At 42.9% G+C, this 16,010-nt stretch overlaps 1 protein-coding gene across 4 annotated transcripts in view; it reads right to left on the bottom strand.

Moving 5' to 3' along the window:
• Positions 1–16,010, bottom strand: part of MLX (MAX dimerization protein MLX) — a 702,906-nt gene that overhangs the window by 141,735 nt on the left and 545,161 nt on the right. The window lies entirely within an intron of this gene.

Below are 16,010 nucleotides of genomic sequence, written 5' to 3'. Positions count from 1 at the left end.
ACGACAACTCTTACATTACTAAAAATAACTTAATAATTAGCCCAAAATACAGACTGCTGCAGCTACCAAACTGACTTCCATATGTTTTGACTTTGAACTATCACTTAACATTTTAAATCTACCTATTTGATGACAACTGTATCTTTTTGTGTGGCTGAAGCTACAAACATTCAGTATGCTAAACAAGGATAAAGCAGCAGCAGGACTTTCTAGGATGGTTGTATATTACTCAACAGCTTAATTTCAGCTCTCCCAATGTGAAAAAAAAAATGAAGGACAAGAGCCAGGAACTCTGTCACTTTTAGTAAATTCAGTTACTGGCTATTAAGAACACTCCCTGGATGCCAGCAAAGAAACAACTAAGAGACTGAAAGAAAATCAACTAGAAAAGGTAAAGAGAAAATACTGACTGGGAAGAATCCTGCAGCTATTCAGCAAAAAGCAGCTCAATAACTAGCATTGGTGCTAGATATGGCTTCCAGTTATCTAGAGGAAAAAAAATCAAATGTGTTCAGAGCTGATTAAAATAAATTAGAATTTATGTACCTACCATAACTTGGCATCTGTGTTGTCCAATTTCATTCTTCATCACTGATGGGTTACGAATCTGACCTTTGGATCCAACTCGGACACATTTTCAAGACTTAGATCCTAGTCTCAATCTCCTCCCTCTTACCCATAATGCTCTATACTATCTCTAACTCCTCAGATCGAGTTTACTGCTAGAGGCTCAAACCTGGAACATGTGTTCCAAAAAACATCCACAGATCCTACTAGGAATGAGAAAGGCTGGGGGATGATTCGGACAGAAGGTGAGGAAGAATGAAAATGGACAACACAGATGCCAAGTTATGGTAAATACATAACATCTAAATCTGATGTCCTGTTCATTCTTCCTCACATGGGTCAGAGTTCTCAGCTATGTAACTCTTGGGAGGCCCTCAAGAATGCCGGAGCACTGTCGAACCAAAGGAAACCCTGCTTCTGGAGACAATGCCCAATTTGTAATGTGTAACAAAGATATAAGACTTTGACCAAGTGGTTGTAGCACAAATATCATCAATTGAAATCCTACAAGAAAAAGAAGATGAGGTAGCTATAGATCTGGTGGAGTGGGCTCTAAGAGGTCAATTCAATTCCAAACCTGTTTGTGAATAAGTCAGAGTAATGCAATCAGTAATCCATTTGGCCAAAGTAACTTTGGAAACTGCTTGACCTAAGCAGTTAGATGAAAAGGATATAAACAGCTGATTACACTTCCTGTACTATTTAGTTCTGTGAAGATAAAAACATAGTTGTCTATAAACGTTAAGAAGATGCAGCATATATTCACCCTTATTAGCAAAATTCAGGAAGAAAACTGGCAGTTGTATTGATTGATTAATGTTAGTCTCCGTGGCCAAGGCATAAAGGAAGGGTTTACTCCATAGAGATACCCTATCTTTGTGAAAAATGCTGTAAAGAGGCCTAGCTAATAAGGCCTGGAGCTCAGAAATTCTTTTTGCCAAGTAATAACTACCAAAAAGATTGTTTTCCAAGAAAGAAACTATGTCACAATGGTTTGCTGGTTCAAAGGGTTTCTGAGTCAACTCCTGGAGGACCACCTTGAGGTCCCAAGGGGGGAAACCATCTTTTATGGGAGGTCTAAGGAGGAAAATTCCTTTCACAAAGGCTTTAGATAACCTGGAAGCTGACAGAGAGAGAGAGAGAGAAAATGATTTGTTTCCAACATGAAAATTTGATATTGCAGCTAGTTGAAGTTTAATAGTAAAAAAACTAGCCCCTTCTTTTAAAAGATTACTGAGGAAAAGAAGGATGGCTGAAGCAGGTGCTGAGAAGGGACAATGTTCTCTTTAAAAGCCCATACAGAGAATCTTTCCCATTTGCTTCTGTAGATCTTCTTACTGGAAGCTTCTGGAAAGCCTACACAATGTTACGGTCTGGGAAAGTGAGTCTGAAACGTCTTACTATCACTGGAGGTGAAGAAACCATGTGGTCAGCTTGAGGGTGTGGAGACTGGGATGCTGGAATTCTGACAGGTGAGATCCTGATTGGGCTCCAGTATCCCATTGAGGATATTTGAGATGAGACCAGAGGAAGAAGAACTACACCTGTCAAGTCCAGAAGGGGGAAATGAGTATGACTGAGCTCTTCAGCCTGTTTACTTTCTGTAGGAACTTTGGGATCAAAACAAAAAGGGGATAAGCAGAGAGGAGATCCAGGGGCTAATCGTAAAACAGAGCATCCCTTGAGGGGACAGGGGGGGGTCAGACAGAAGTACTTGCTGCACTTGTTGAGGGGGGTATCAAATAGGTCACAGCAAGGCTGGTCCCACGGCTGAAAATCATATTAGCTATTGATTGATTGAGGGACCACTCATGAGAAATCAGAATGGACCTGCTGAGTCTGTCCACCAGCATGTTAGTTTTCACCGGTATGTGCACTGCAATTAGAAAGTGGTCTGAAAACATTGCCCATTCTCAGACCCTCATGGGCTCTCTGCACAATGGGTAGCATTTCTCCTTATTTGTTGATGTACCAGAATACAGACATGTTGTCTGTATGGATAGCAATACTCCCCAGAGGGAGAATGTCCTGAAAGGCTTGCAATGTTAGAAGGACTGCTCCCATCTCAAGAACATTGATATGCAGTTTGGTCTCTGACAGGGCTATGTGGCTTGGACCATCTTTCCCTTGTAATGGCCTCCGCCAATTGGGAAGCATCCGTGGTCACTGTGGCTATTGGGGAAGGAAGAGAGAATAGCCTGTCCAAAAGCAGGTCACCTGATTGTATCCACCATCGAATATGATGTTTGCAAATTGTAGTGAGTTTGATGGGAACAGATAGAGACTGGTAATGAATAGACCACTGTACCACCAAGGTCCATTGTAGGATTCGCATAAAGAACCTTGCTAGAGGAACTAGAGTAATAGCAGCTGGCATTGATCTAAAAGCCTGCAACACTAATTTTGCAGGAGGGGACAGATGAGATAGTAAAGTCCCACACCTGATTTCTCAGATATACAATGCAGTCAAGAGGTAGAGAAGCCACTTGATTCTTAGTATACAGTTGAGTTCCTATAAATTCTAGAATTTGCACAGGAGTCATGTTGGATCTGGCAAGATTTATCGTGATGTCTACAGAATTGGAGATCTGAAGCAAATAATTCCTGGCTTGAAGAAATTGATGCCTGGTTGGGGCAGGGAGGTGACAGTCGTCGACATGGAAACACCTGGAATCCACTGAGTCTCAGGTGAGCTGCTACAACTACCATGCATTTGGTTAACACCCAGGGGGTTGGGGAAAGTCCAAAGGGCGGTGGTCTGAATTGGTAGTGATTGGCTCCCAGCTGAAAGCGCAAGTGTCTCCTGGAGTACCTGTCCATTTTGATGAGATAGTATGCATCCTAGAGATCTACAGAGCACATCCAATCATCCTTGTGCAGAAGAGGCAGAATGGATTAAACTGTAACCATTCGGAACTTTGACTTCTCATACTGATTCAGATTACTTAGCTCCAGAAATGGTCTTAGATCCCCCTATTTTCTTTGGCACCAAAAAGAAGCGTGAGTTCGTAATCCTATTTGTTTGGGACCTTTTGGATGACTTTTTTTGTACAGGCTTTTGCACTTCTTGAGCTGCATACTACCTTCTGACTGTGTGGAACATCGGGGAGTTTCCTCCTGGATCCAGCAGGAGGAAGGGAAAAGAGGCGGGGTCACCCAGGACATAGATAAGCCTGCTACAAAAGCCTCCAAGAACAGACTCTTCAGGAGGAGGTTGGGCAAACCAGCCAAGAGGGATCCTTATTTCCTTATTCCTCATAAAAGTCAGTGTGTCTTCAGCGAGGGACTTCATCGGGGAGTCTATGTGCCTTCTTTTGCACGTCTTCTTCCAGGAAGCCTCCTCCATGGAAATTCCTCAGGGCGAAGAGCATGGAGGCTTCCCGGGGTACGCTAACCTGAAGCAGGAATGATAGGCTCAGTGCTTGGACCCAATGAAAGATGCAGGGAAAGATCAGAGATGTGAGAAGATGGCTCTCTATGTAAAAAAAAAAAAAAGGCTGTTTCTACCACCTGGAAGGCCGACAGGCCTGGGGAAACCCCTCCCATCTCCCTCAGAGCCTAGACAGCTGAGGAGTAGAGGATAGGCCAAACCTGGATCCGCGGTCCCAAGAAAGAATCAGACCCAACCTGTCAAGGGCCAAGGCAACAAGAGAAAGGAACTGATCTAACAGAGTCGGAGCTGAACCCAACCCCCTGGACCAGACACCAACACCTAAGATCCGAGACCTGCTCTGATCCAATGAAACTGGAGCAGAGCTGGTCAGGAAAATCATCAGAGTCGAGGAAAGGGGCTTCCTTGGATCTAACACTGACTCTCTCTCTAGTATCTTGGATCCTGTGACTCCGAAACCATGGGATGGATCGGAGAAGCAGACTGATTGGAGTGGGTAGGTGCACTCTCGGATTCATGAGGGAATGGAGCTGGCAAGACCCCCATCTGGATCTGAGCCTTGAGAAATCTCCACATCATCCTGTCCATACTGGCCTCTGTCAAGCTCCTAGAAGGTGGCTAGGCTGAGGAAACCAGTCTGGATTTCTTTGAAGGTATTTGAAGTAACTTAGCTCGAAGCACTGATAATACTGGCTTTATTACACTTTCTAGTGTTCAACTCCAAGTTGTCAGATCCGAAGGCCTTGGATCAGGCACTGAAGCTGAATGGAAAGGAGAACTGAGTATAGTCATTACCCCCGTTGGAAACAAAGCTGTTTGTGGATCCAAACGTGGAGTAATATCTTTCGGATCCATGAAGGTCTGTGGGTCTGAAAGAGATGAACTTGACCACGGACCAAAGGATGTCAGAGCCGATGCTTTAACAAGCTTTTGAGAAGGCTCAGAAGAGGACCTCAGTGACTTAGGCAATGATCTCTTCCTAGGCTCATCCTAATGCTGCAATTTTTTTTTGGGGGGGGGGGGGGTTGAGCCCCACAGGACGACAAAGAAGTAAGCAGCAAACTTTTCAGAATTAATTCATTCCATCAGTCAGATATGGCCCATGGATTGAAGGCAGCACAGATTTCACAGGCCGACTTTAGATGTTTGGGGCCCAGGCAACAGATGCGCTTCTTGTAGGCATTGGAGTGAGGGTTCTTGGGCCCACAAGAAGTGCAAATCTTAAAAACCGAAAGTTTCTCAGACATAGTGGACACAAACACACAGAATAATCCAAGAAAAAGTACAGTTTTGTACCTACCATAAATGTAGATGTTCGAGTGTTCACCCTGCTGCAGTCATCACACTACGGTTATCCTGCCATCAGGCAGTCCCACAGTTGGCCCGAATTCCAAAGTCTTGGTCCAGCGTCGGTTGCTGTCGCTTCTTCCCTGACGTCAGCGCGCCAGGGGTATATAAGAGGCATCCGACGCCATTTTCTTCAGTTTTTCTTGCCCCAGATGTCAGATGCCCCCAATAGGTAGGCAATATATATATATAGCTATATAAAAATAAAACAATACCTTCAGGCACAAGCAAATACACCACAGAGGTTGTATAGGATAGAGTGGTATAGATAAGTTCAGCTAGTTCACAGGGGATGGAGAGGGTAACCTGGACTGCAGCAGGGTGAACACTCGAACATCTACATTTATGGTAGGTACAAAACTGTACTATGTTCATTGTGTTTCCCTGCTGCAGTCATCACACTTAGGTTGAATCCCAAAGCTAAGGATGGGTGGTGGAGTTAAACAGGGTTAGAAGAAGCTAGTAGGCCCTGCAAAACTGCAGTGGCAAAACCAGCTCTAGTCTTAGAATATAGAGGTAAGTGATAGTGTTTGGTGAAGGTGTGCACTGAACTTCAAGTTGCAGCTTCCAGAATATCCTTGGTTGGCACTTCCCTGAGAAAGGCTGCTGATGTTGCTGTAGCCCTTGTGGAGTGGGACCTAATGTTAGCAGGTACCAGTTTCCCATGATGCGTGTAGTGGAAACGTATGCTATGCCCTATCCATTTAGAAATGGTTTGTTTTGAGATCGCTTTTCCTTGTGATCCTGCAGCATAGGCTACAAAGAGCTGGTCAGATTTTCTGAAAGCCTTAGTTTTATCCAAGTAGTAACGTAATTGCCTGTGAATGTCCAAAGAGTGCAGGAGTCTTTCTCCTTTGTTCTGGGGATTTGGGAAAAAGGTGGGCAAATGAACGGTTTGGTTTAGGGCCACACTGGATACAACCTTTGGCATAAAGGAAGGGTTAGCTCATAGAGATACTCTGTCTTGATGAAAAATGAGGAAAGGCTCCACTGCCACTAGCGCCTGTAGCTCTGAGACTCTTCTAGCTGAGGTTATTGCTAGTAGCATGGCAGTTTTCCATGAAAGAAATTTTAAATCAGCTGAAAAAGCTGGTTCAAAGGGCGGCAGTGTAAGCTTTTCCAGAACAAAGTTGAGATCCCAAGTAGTTGTTGGTGCTCTCCTGGGCGGTGTTATGTTTTTAGCCCCTCTAAGGTACTCTCTTAGGAGTGGATGTGAGAATAAAGGAGGATCCGTGTTGTAATGAGCTGAAATTGCTGAGGCGTGGATCTTAATAGATGAAAATGAAAGTCCTTTGTGCAACATCTCGGTTAAATATTGTAGAATCTGAGGAATGTTTGGATCAAGGGGATTGTGGCCTTTAGCCTGGTTCCAGGCGCAAAATCTTTTCCATTTGTCTGAATAGGTTTTCCTGGTGCTGGGCCTCCTGGCCTCTAGAATGACATCCATAACAGCTTTGGATAGAGATGTTGGCTGGTTGTTTAGGTAATTTGCCATGCAGCTAGGTTTAAAGTCTTGAGCTGGCTGTGTAGAATCTGATTGTCTTGCTGGGTGAGCAGGTGAGGAATTTGTGGTAAAATCCATGGTGGGCCGTGGGCCATGTTCCTTAGAATTGGATACCAATACTGGCGTGGCCAGTCTGGTGCAATGAGTATCATTTGTGGCCTCTCTAATCTGACTTTCAGCAGTATCTTTGCTAGAAGAGGCAGTGGAGGAAAGGCGTACACTGTTAATGTTTTCCAACTGAATGAGAGGGCATCCACTTTCCAAGCTTGTGGAAGGAATGTCCTTGTGCAAAACGTTTGAAGTTGGTAGTTTTGGGGGCTGGCATCTATGTCTGGGCGTCCCCATTTTTGAGCTATCATTGCAAATACTTGTGGATCTAGTTTCCACTCGTGTGGATCCATGATGTTTCTGCTTAGGTCGTCTGCCAATGTGTTTTTCTTTCCTGGCAGGAATTGTGCTTGTAATTGAACCTGGTAAGACAGTGCCGTGTTCCACAAGGTCATTGCTTGCCTGCATAGAGGGTAGGAATGTGTGCCCCCTTGCTTGTTTATGTACCACATTACTGTGGTATTGTCCGTCTTTATTATTAGTTGTCCTGGGTGTAAGAGGTCCTTGAAAGCTGTTAGGGGATTCTGTACTGCTAGCATTTCTTTTTGATTGATATGCAGATGCCTTTGACCTGTAGTCCATTTGCCCTGAATGCATTGTCCTGCCATGTGTGCTCCCCAGGCGTAGTCCGATGCATCTGTTGTCATAGTTTGCCTGGCTGTGGGTAAGGTGAAAGGCTGACCCTTGTTGAGGTGACATGCCTGTGCCCACCATAGAAACTCCTGTTGAAGGCAGGGAATGAGTGGTATCATTGTTTCCAAGTTGTGGCTGTGCTGAGTCCATACGCTTTTCAGGTACCATTGTAATTTCCTCATATGCAGTTTTGCAAATGGTATTAGTAGTATGCTAGATGCCATGAATCCCAAGGCCTGCAGAATTTTTCTTGCACGGAGTTGGGTCTTTGTTGCCACTATTTTGAAATATTGAGTCAGCTGTTGTTGTTTGTCTGGCGTGAGATAAGCCATCTGGGCCGTTGTATTCAAGCTGGCACCCAGGAATATTATGTTTTGTGAGGGCACTAGTTTTGATTTCTTTTCATTTACTGTGTACCCTAGGCAACTTAGAAGGTGTTTGACAAATGCCAGAAGCTTTAAAAGAATGTCCTTGCTTTCTGCTTGAAGAAGGCAGTCGTCCAGGTATGGGTATATTTGAATTCCTCTTTGTCTGCAGTATGCAATTACTGGTGCCAGGCATTTTGTGAAGACCCTGGGTGCAGTAGATAAGCCAAAGGGCAGTGCAGAGAATTGATAATGCATTGAACCTGCAATGAAGCGGAGGTATCTTCTGCAATTTTGTCTGATAGGGACATGCAGGTATATGCCTCCTTGAGGTCCAACGTTACTAGCCAAGCATTCTTGCCCAGCATGGGAAGAAGCTGCTGTAGTGTTAGCATCTTGAATTTTGGTACTTGCAGATAGGTGTTCAGAATTGAAAAGATCCAGAATGGGTCTCCATGCTTTGTCTTTTCTTGGAACTAGAAAGAGTCTTGAGTAAAATCCTTGTTCTTGCTCCTGTGTAGGTACCTGTTGAATGGCTTTCATGTCCATGAGTGCTGTAATTTGTTTTTGTGCCTCTGCCCATTGATTTGGTGGCAGGTTTGGCATTCCTTTTATCCTTGGCAAGGTATGACAGTGGAATCTGTATCCTCGTGAGACAATGTTTAGGACCCATTTGTCTTTTGTGATGATGTGCCAGTTGTCTGCAAAAAATGCTAATTTTCCTCCCAAGGGAGCTGCCAGGAGAGATTTGCTTGGTAGTTTGAGGACTGACTCATTGTGTTTGTCTTCTGCTAGCTTGGGGCCTGTCTTCTCCTCCTTTCTGGGTAGCAGTACCCCACTGGCGAGGTTTGTAAGGGCCCAGTGACTAGCCTCTGCCCCTTGGGCATCTGTATTTTCCCCTCTGTGATGTCAGAAGCTGGAAAGGACCAGTTTTTTGTTGGCCAATTTCTGCTGAAACGAGGGGGTTGTACCTGCAAAAAATCCTTGATCGTTTGCATAGACTTTGCCTTATCCTCCATTTTCTTTAAAACCTCTTCTGCTTTGACACCAAATAATACATCCTGTTGTAAAGGTGCATCCAATAATTTTGCTTTAACATGATCAGGTAGAGTTTGTTATTTTAACCAAGCATGTCTACGTATGACGGACCCAGTAACCGCTGCTCTACAGGAAGCTTCCAATGAATCAAATCCACATTGTAAAGTATGTTTGCCCACCTGTTCAGCTGCATGCAACAGATCCTGCATTTCCTTGAATTCAGACTGTTCAGTATGTGTGCTCATTTTTTGTTTTAATTGAGACATTAGGAGTTGCTGATATTTCAGCATGTGAAACTGACAATTTAATGCTCTCATTGCCAGTGTTGCTGAGGTGTATATTTTCTTTCCCCATCTATCTAGGGCTCTGGAATCCCTTTCAGAGGGCACAGGATTTTTAGCCATAGAAGCTTTAGCCCCCTTGGGACCCTGGGAAATTGTTTCTGGGTCAGCCACAGGGCTTTTATAAAGGAATTTGTGTGAGTCAGGTACTCTGTAGTATCTGTCTGGTTTGGCCGGAGCAGGAGGTAGAGAGTCTGGATTTAGACTAGACTCCAAGTAAACATCATCCACAATATCTAAAACTGGAGGGATAGCAAGTGGTCTGTGCTGGCGTAGTAAAAGGAACTCTCGGAGTCTTTTCTTAGAATCAGAGTAGTCCTGGCCTTCCCAGTGGAAATGTTCCCTCATGGTATGCAAAGTTTCCCCAAAGGAGTAGTCCTCTGGGGGAGATGCTGAGGGAATAGAGTCTTCAGCATCAAAGTCCTCATAAGGGGGAAAAGTGTAATCCTGTTCCTCAGAAGAATCTGAGGAAATTGAAACCTGGTCAGAGGAAGCATAATCCTCCTCTTGTCTTGGTCTTTTATCTGGGGGGGGGGATGGGAACCCCTGATTAGGGTAATCAAATCTTCAGCCATCTTAAGCATCTGTTTCTTAGGCATGGGGCCTTAAATTGTAGACTGATGTACAGTGTTTTTTGGTTTTAAAGGAGTTTTAAGCTTAGCATAAGATTTAATGGTGAGTGTAGTCAGTCTGAAGACACCTTCTGCAACCGAAGGTGTTTCCACTGCACCGGGGGCTCCTTCGGCTCCAGTGTCGGAAGGGCCTATTGAAGATGGCTGCATCGGCCTAGTAGACTCCGCTTGAGAATCCGCAGCTGTATGGGGTTCCAATTCTGCGGTCGTCAGGGACTGTGTAGGCGCCTCACTGAAAACCAGAGAACCAGCGACAGGCCCAGCAGAGGCCTCGGAGTCTGGCTTGTTCTTAGGCTGCCTGTCCTTATCCTTGCATTTTTTTATGCATGCCGGTCGTCGGCTGCTCCGACGGCATGATATAATTAAATTTCCTACCAAAGTAATGGCGTGCGAAGTCAAAACAGCGTTTGATAGTTCGTTTATTAAACCTAGCACAAAACCAATAACCTGTGACATCGTGGCCTAGGCAAGGAATACAATAAGAATGGTAGTCCTTATGAGGTATTTGCTTCCCACAAGAAATGCAATTGTTAACTTTTTCTGACATCGGACTGAGGCAAGAAAGGTTCCCCAATGGGGTACTTAGCTTTATTGAAGACTTCGGACTGAAATTCGAATCAAAAATCTCAGGTGTCGGCCGACCGGCACTTGCAAACTGCTTCTTCTTGGGGCGGCAAGAAAGACTGAAGAAAATGGTGTCGGATGCCTCTATATTATACCCCTGGCGCTCTGACGTCAGGGAAGAAGCGACAGCAACCGACGCCAGACCAAGACTTTGGAATTCGGGCTGACTGCGGGACTGCCTGATGGCAGGATAACCCTAGTGTGATGACTGCAGCAGGGTAACACGATGAACATCACTAAATAACTTCTAGTTAAAACACACACACAGAACAGATATTCAAAGATTATACAGTAAATACTCATTAAACAATAACTAAGAAGCTACCAATACTACTATTACTAATAATAATACTCTTTTTTTTTTTTTTTTTTGCAAAAGAAATGCAAGAAGTGCCAAGGCACTTATGATGGAAAAAGGGAGAAGACAAACAAGCAGACACCCTAATGCCTGCAAAATCTAAGGGTAGGAAAAGAAAAAACAGCCTCAAAAAGCTATACAAAGATTAGCAAAATGAGTTACACTGTCAAAAACAGAAAAATTGTAAAGAAATAATGCTCTCACACTCGAAACTAGGGATCTGTGTCTTGGCTATATGGAAGCAAATGAGATCTGAGGAGTTAGACATAATATATAGAGCATTATGGGTAGAGGAAGGAGCTCGAGACCGGGATCCAAGTCTTGAAAATGCGGCAGAGTTGGATCCGAGAGTCTAATCCGTAACCCATTACTGAGGAAAAATGGAAAGGACAATATCAGAGCAAAATGCTGAGAGAATATATCATCTCAAATAAAAAAAAGGCTGTAAGAAATGGAAGGAGCTACACAGATTATTCAGACGAGCTTATAAAAACTGGAAAAATCAGAGGTCAAAATGAAGATAAGGCTGGCTGAGTATGACACTGTTCAAGAAGAGATGTTTTAAAAATGGTAGAATTACAGGACATAGTACAAAAGGAAAATCTGAGATTTTCTGCTGTACCACAGAAATTAGAAGGAACAGACTGCATTAATTTTATGAAGGTACAAATAAGCAACTGGAATAGTATTCCACAGCAGGAACTGTTAACTGAAAGTGAACGCAGTGTGTATGCTCCAATATGGCCATAAGCAAGCAGCTAAGACCTGTATTAGTAAAGATGCAAACCTACCAGCAGAAAGAGATGATCCACACAAAACTGTGACAAAAGGGGCGAAGTGTCAAAGTTGGGGAGAGTAGAATGTTTTGTGGAAAATGATTATTCACTGTATAACTGGAAGAAGAGAAACATTTATTTCATTAATCAGGGAATGTTGAGAGGCGGGTGACAGATTCAAACTGCGGTATCAAGCTATTTTCAGAATAGTTTTTCCTGGTGGATCAACATTTTTTTTTTAATGCAGAACAAGCTAAGTAGGAAATACAAAAGTTTGTCAAACAAAAAGTGAGCCATCAAGCAGAAAGGGACTCCGCTTGTAATTCTAATAATAAAGCACACATACAGAATTTGCCAGTGAAACCTTTTCTACTGTTCCAAAGAAAAACACTTCAGAGACAGAGAAAAGCACAGGAATTGTGTAGAAGAATCAGGTAGGTGTACCCTGGAATTGAACCAGAATCTAGAATTGGGAGATGGAGATGAGCAGGAAGAAGACCAGCAACAGGGGGATTAATGAATAAATGTGAGACTGCAAAGCATTAACCACATTTGTGAAACATGTCTGTGTAAGAAAATGTTTTCTTAACTTTGTTAAACTTGTGTGAAACTGAAAGGTATTTGTCTCACTCCATGTCATTTAAGGTTTGGAAGGACACTGAGGGGAAGAGGAAGGAAAAAGGTAACTAAGCAAAAAATTTTTGTTCTTAACAGTACTTCTGTGAAACTTTAATGATGTACACTGCATGCTTTATAGTAAAACATTCTTGGTTCTTCTTGCATGTGATAAAAATACTAAATTAAACATTTTTTCCTCTTTTTTAATACTAAGGAATGTAGGCGTTATGATGCAAAAAGAGAATAGAAAGGCTAGACAAAAGCATGTTAAGTTAATAGGCTGTAATCTTGGGTTGTTGAGGTGAGGGATGGGGTGCAAAAGTACACAGTTTGCAAGGTATGTAAAGCTGATATGTTTTCTCTTACTTTTGCATAGGTGAATGTCTGGATTAAAATCCTTGGCTTAATCTAATAACAAGATTAAGCAGAAACAAGTAAATAAGAGAACACTGAATATAACAAAAATTTTTCTTTAGCAATAAATGTTTCAGCTTGTCTTTAGAAACCTGCAGCTGAGGACTATATTTTTTTTCTCTTAAGTTTCCATGAAGACAATCTGATAAGACAATAAACACCCAGAACACGAGATTCTTCAAGACTAAAAGTCAATGTTTTCTGAGCGCATGCGTTATTTTTCAAATCTGGGAGAGGAATAAAGATAATAAAGAACACACACACTAATTAGTGTAAGTAGAAGCACATGCAATAACATGCATCTTAACATGGATAAAGAACTGTTGTATAAAATCTTACCATAACCATAGATGTCCTTCTCTTCTATGTTGCAGTATTCTTCACGAGGGATCCTGCACCAAGGGTGACCTGATGTCTAGCCAGTATACAAGAACTTTTAACTACTGCTAGTACGTGAGATGTTGCAAGAACAGCTTAGGAGTACATCGGCCATAAAAGTGACTTCCGCACGTGCAATCCTCAGAACTAAATGCCCCAGGAGGAACACCAGCCAAAGGAAACATGGTTATCAGACATCCAGAACAAAAGCAAGCACCAGGGGGAAGGAGGGAGGAGCAGAATACTGCAACATAGAAGAGAAGGACATCTATGGTTATGGTAAGATTTTACACAGCTATTCTATGTCCTTCTATTCTAATGTTGCAGTACTCTTTACATGAGGGAGAGTACCAAAGCTTGGGAGTAAACCTGGGAGGAGGAGCTCTCTAGAAAGCCATGAACAATGGCACTAGCAAAACCATCTCTAGATCTGGAGATGCCATCCAATTTGTAATGCTTGGTGAAGGTATGTACAGAAGTGCAGTAGCTGCTTCTAAAATGGTACTAGTATCCAATCTCTTAAAGAAAGTACCCGAAGAAGCCAAAGCCCTAGTACAATGAGGGTTAACATGAAAAGGGAGGCTCTTCCCAGGCAAAATATAAAAAAAAGAAATAGCCTTCAAAATCCAAAAGTCTACTTGAAAACAGGTAATCCCAGAGCCCTGGGATGAAAAGAAACAAAAAGCTGATCAGATTTCCTGCTAGCCTTAGTTTTATCCAAATAAAATCTGAGTTGTCTATGCACATCCAAGGTGTGTAAAATCCACTCACTAGAGGATTGTGGAGAAGGACAAAAGGTGGGTAAATGAATACATTGGTTAAGAGACAACTCATTTACAACCCTGGGCATAAAGGAAGGGTTATAGTATGCAAAGAGGCCCTTGTTCTTACGGAAAATCAGAAAAGGTGGGGAAGCCATTAAAGCTTGAAGTTCAGACACCCTGCTGGCAAGGTCAAACCTAGTAACAGAAAAGTTTTCCAGGTACAGTGTTGCAAAGAAAAGTACAGTTTTGTACCTACCATAAATGTAGATGTTCGAGGATCCACATTGCTGCAGTCCTTACTATTGGGGTAGTCCGCTGTCCAGTCGTCCCGAATACCAGAGTATATGGCTGACGTCGGTCAGGGCGCATTAGACTGACGTCAGTACGTCAGGGTACTAATGCGCATGACCGACGTCATATCCTCAGTCTTTTCTTGCCCCAGATGTCAGAAGACCCTAAAAGACAAGGCCCAAAATACCTGCACCAAAAATATGTACAATATATACAAAATATATACAAAATATCAGCATATAACCTCACCTACACAACCACCCCTAAACAGAGAGGGAAGGAGGGAGGGATTGACTGCAGCAATGTGGATCCTCGAACATCTACATTTATGGTAGGTACAAAACTGTACTATGTTCTTCGTTCCACATTGCTGCAGTCCTTACTATTGGGTAGAATCCCAAAGCAGAGGTAAGGGAGGCTGGCAAATCATAAAGAAGTAGGAGCTGACAACATGCCTTGCAAAACAGCTGTGGCAAAACCAGCCCTAGACTTAGAGTAGATAGGAAGGTGATAATGCTTGGAGAAAGTATGCACTGAACTCCAAGTAGCTGCCTCCAAAATATCCTTAGTTGCCACCCCTTAGAAATGCTGTTGAAGTGGCAGTAGCCCTAGTGGAATGAGGCCTAATCCCAGCTGGAATCTCCTTGCCATGATGGGAATAACAAAATGCAATGCAAAACCCAATCCACCTAGAAATAGTTTGTTTTGACACAGGCTTGCCCTGCGAACTCAAAGCAAAAGAAACAAACAACTGCTGAGACTGCCTAAAATCCTTAGTCCTGCTTAAATAATAACGCAATTGCCTGTGTACATCTAAAGTGTGCAAAATCTTTTCCCCTTTATTTTGGGGTCTGCATAAAAAGTAGGCAAATGAATAGTTTGGTTTAAAGCCACACTAGAAACCACCTTAGGCATAAAGGAAGGATTAGTACGTAATGATACCCTATCCTTATGGAAAATCAAAGGGCTCTACTGCCATAAGGGCCTGCAACTCAGACACCCTTCTTGCAGAAGTAATAGCCAACAGAAAAGCAGTCTTCCATGACAAGTATTTCAATTCAGCAGTAGCCGCAGGCTCAAAAGGTTGTAGAGTAAGTTTTTCCAACACAAAATTGAGATCCCAAGCAGGAGTAGGAGCTCTGGGGGTCTTATATTCTTTGCCCCTCTAAGAAACTGCTTGAACAAAGGATGCGAAAACAATGGTGGGTCACAATCATAGTGAGCTGAAATTGCTGCAGCATGAATCTTAATGGAAGAGAAGGACAAACCTTTGTCCAATAACTCAGTAAGCTATTGAAGAGCCACACTCAAATTAGGCTCAGAAATCTCCAAATTCTTTGCTGTACTCCAAAATAAAAATCTCTTCCATTTTTCATGTACACTTTCCTTGTACTAGGTCTTCTAGCTTCCATAATCACATTTAAAACTTGTTGAGGAAGTTGAGACCTGCTGTGTTTCAACACAGAATATGCCAGGCTGTTAGATGAAGAGAGTGAAGCTTGACATTGAGCAGATGACCGTCCTTCTGAGATAACAGATGAGGAATCAAAGGTAATGGCCATGGAGGCTTCCTTACCAGACTCCTTAGTAGTGGGTACCAGTGTTGCCGAGGCCAATCTGGAGCTATCAAAATCATCCTTGGCTTGTCTTGTCTGACTTTTAATAGCACCTTTGGAAGAAGAGGCAGAGGTGGAAAGGCATACACATGAAGGTTTTTCCAACTGAAAGACAGAGCATCCACTTTCCAAGCTGTGTGATGAAACCCTTTGTGCAAAACTTTGGCAGCTGGTGGTTTAGTGGAGAAGCGAACAGATCTATGTCTGGAGTTCCCCATGACACTGTCAATTTCTGAAATACATGA

Source organism: Protopterus annectens, chromosome 13.part0, assembly GCF_019279795.1.
Source record: "Protopterus annectens isolate FY-2018-M chromosome 13.part0, PAN1.0, whole genome shotgun sequence".
Classification (NCBI taxonomy): Eukaryota; Metazoa; Chordata; order Ceratodontiformes; family Protopteridae; genus Protopterus; species Protopterus annectens.
The sequence above is the reverse complement of the archived record's forward strand: the minus strand, read 5'-3'. Positions and strand labels throughout refer to the sequence as shown.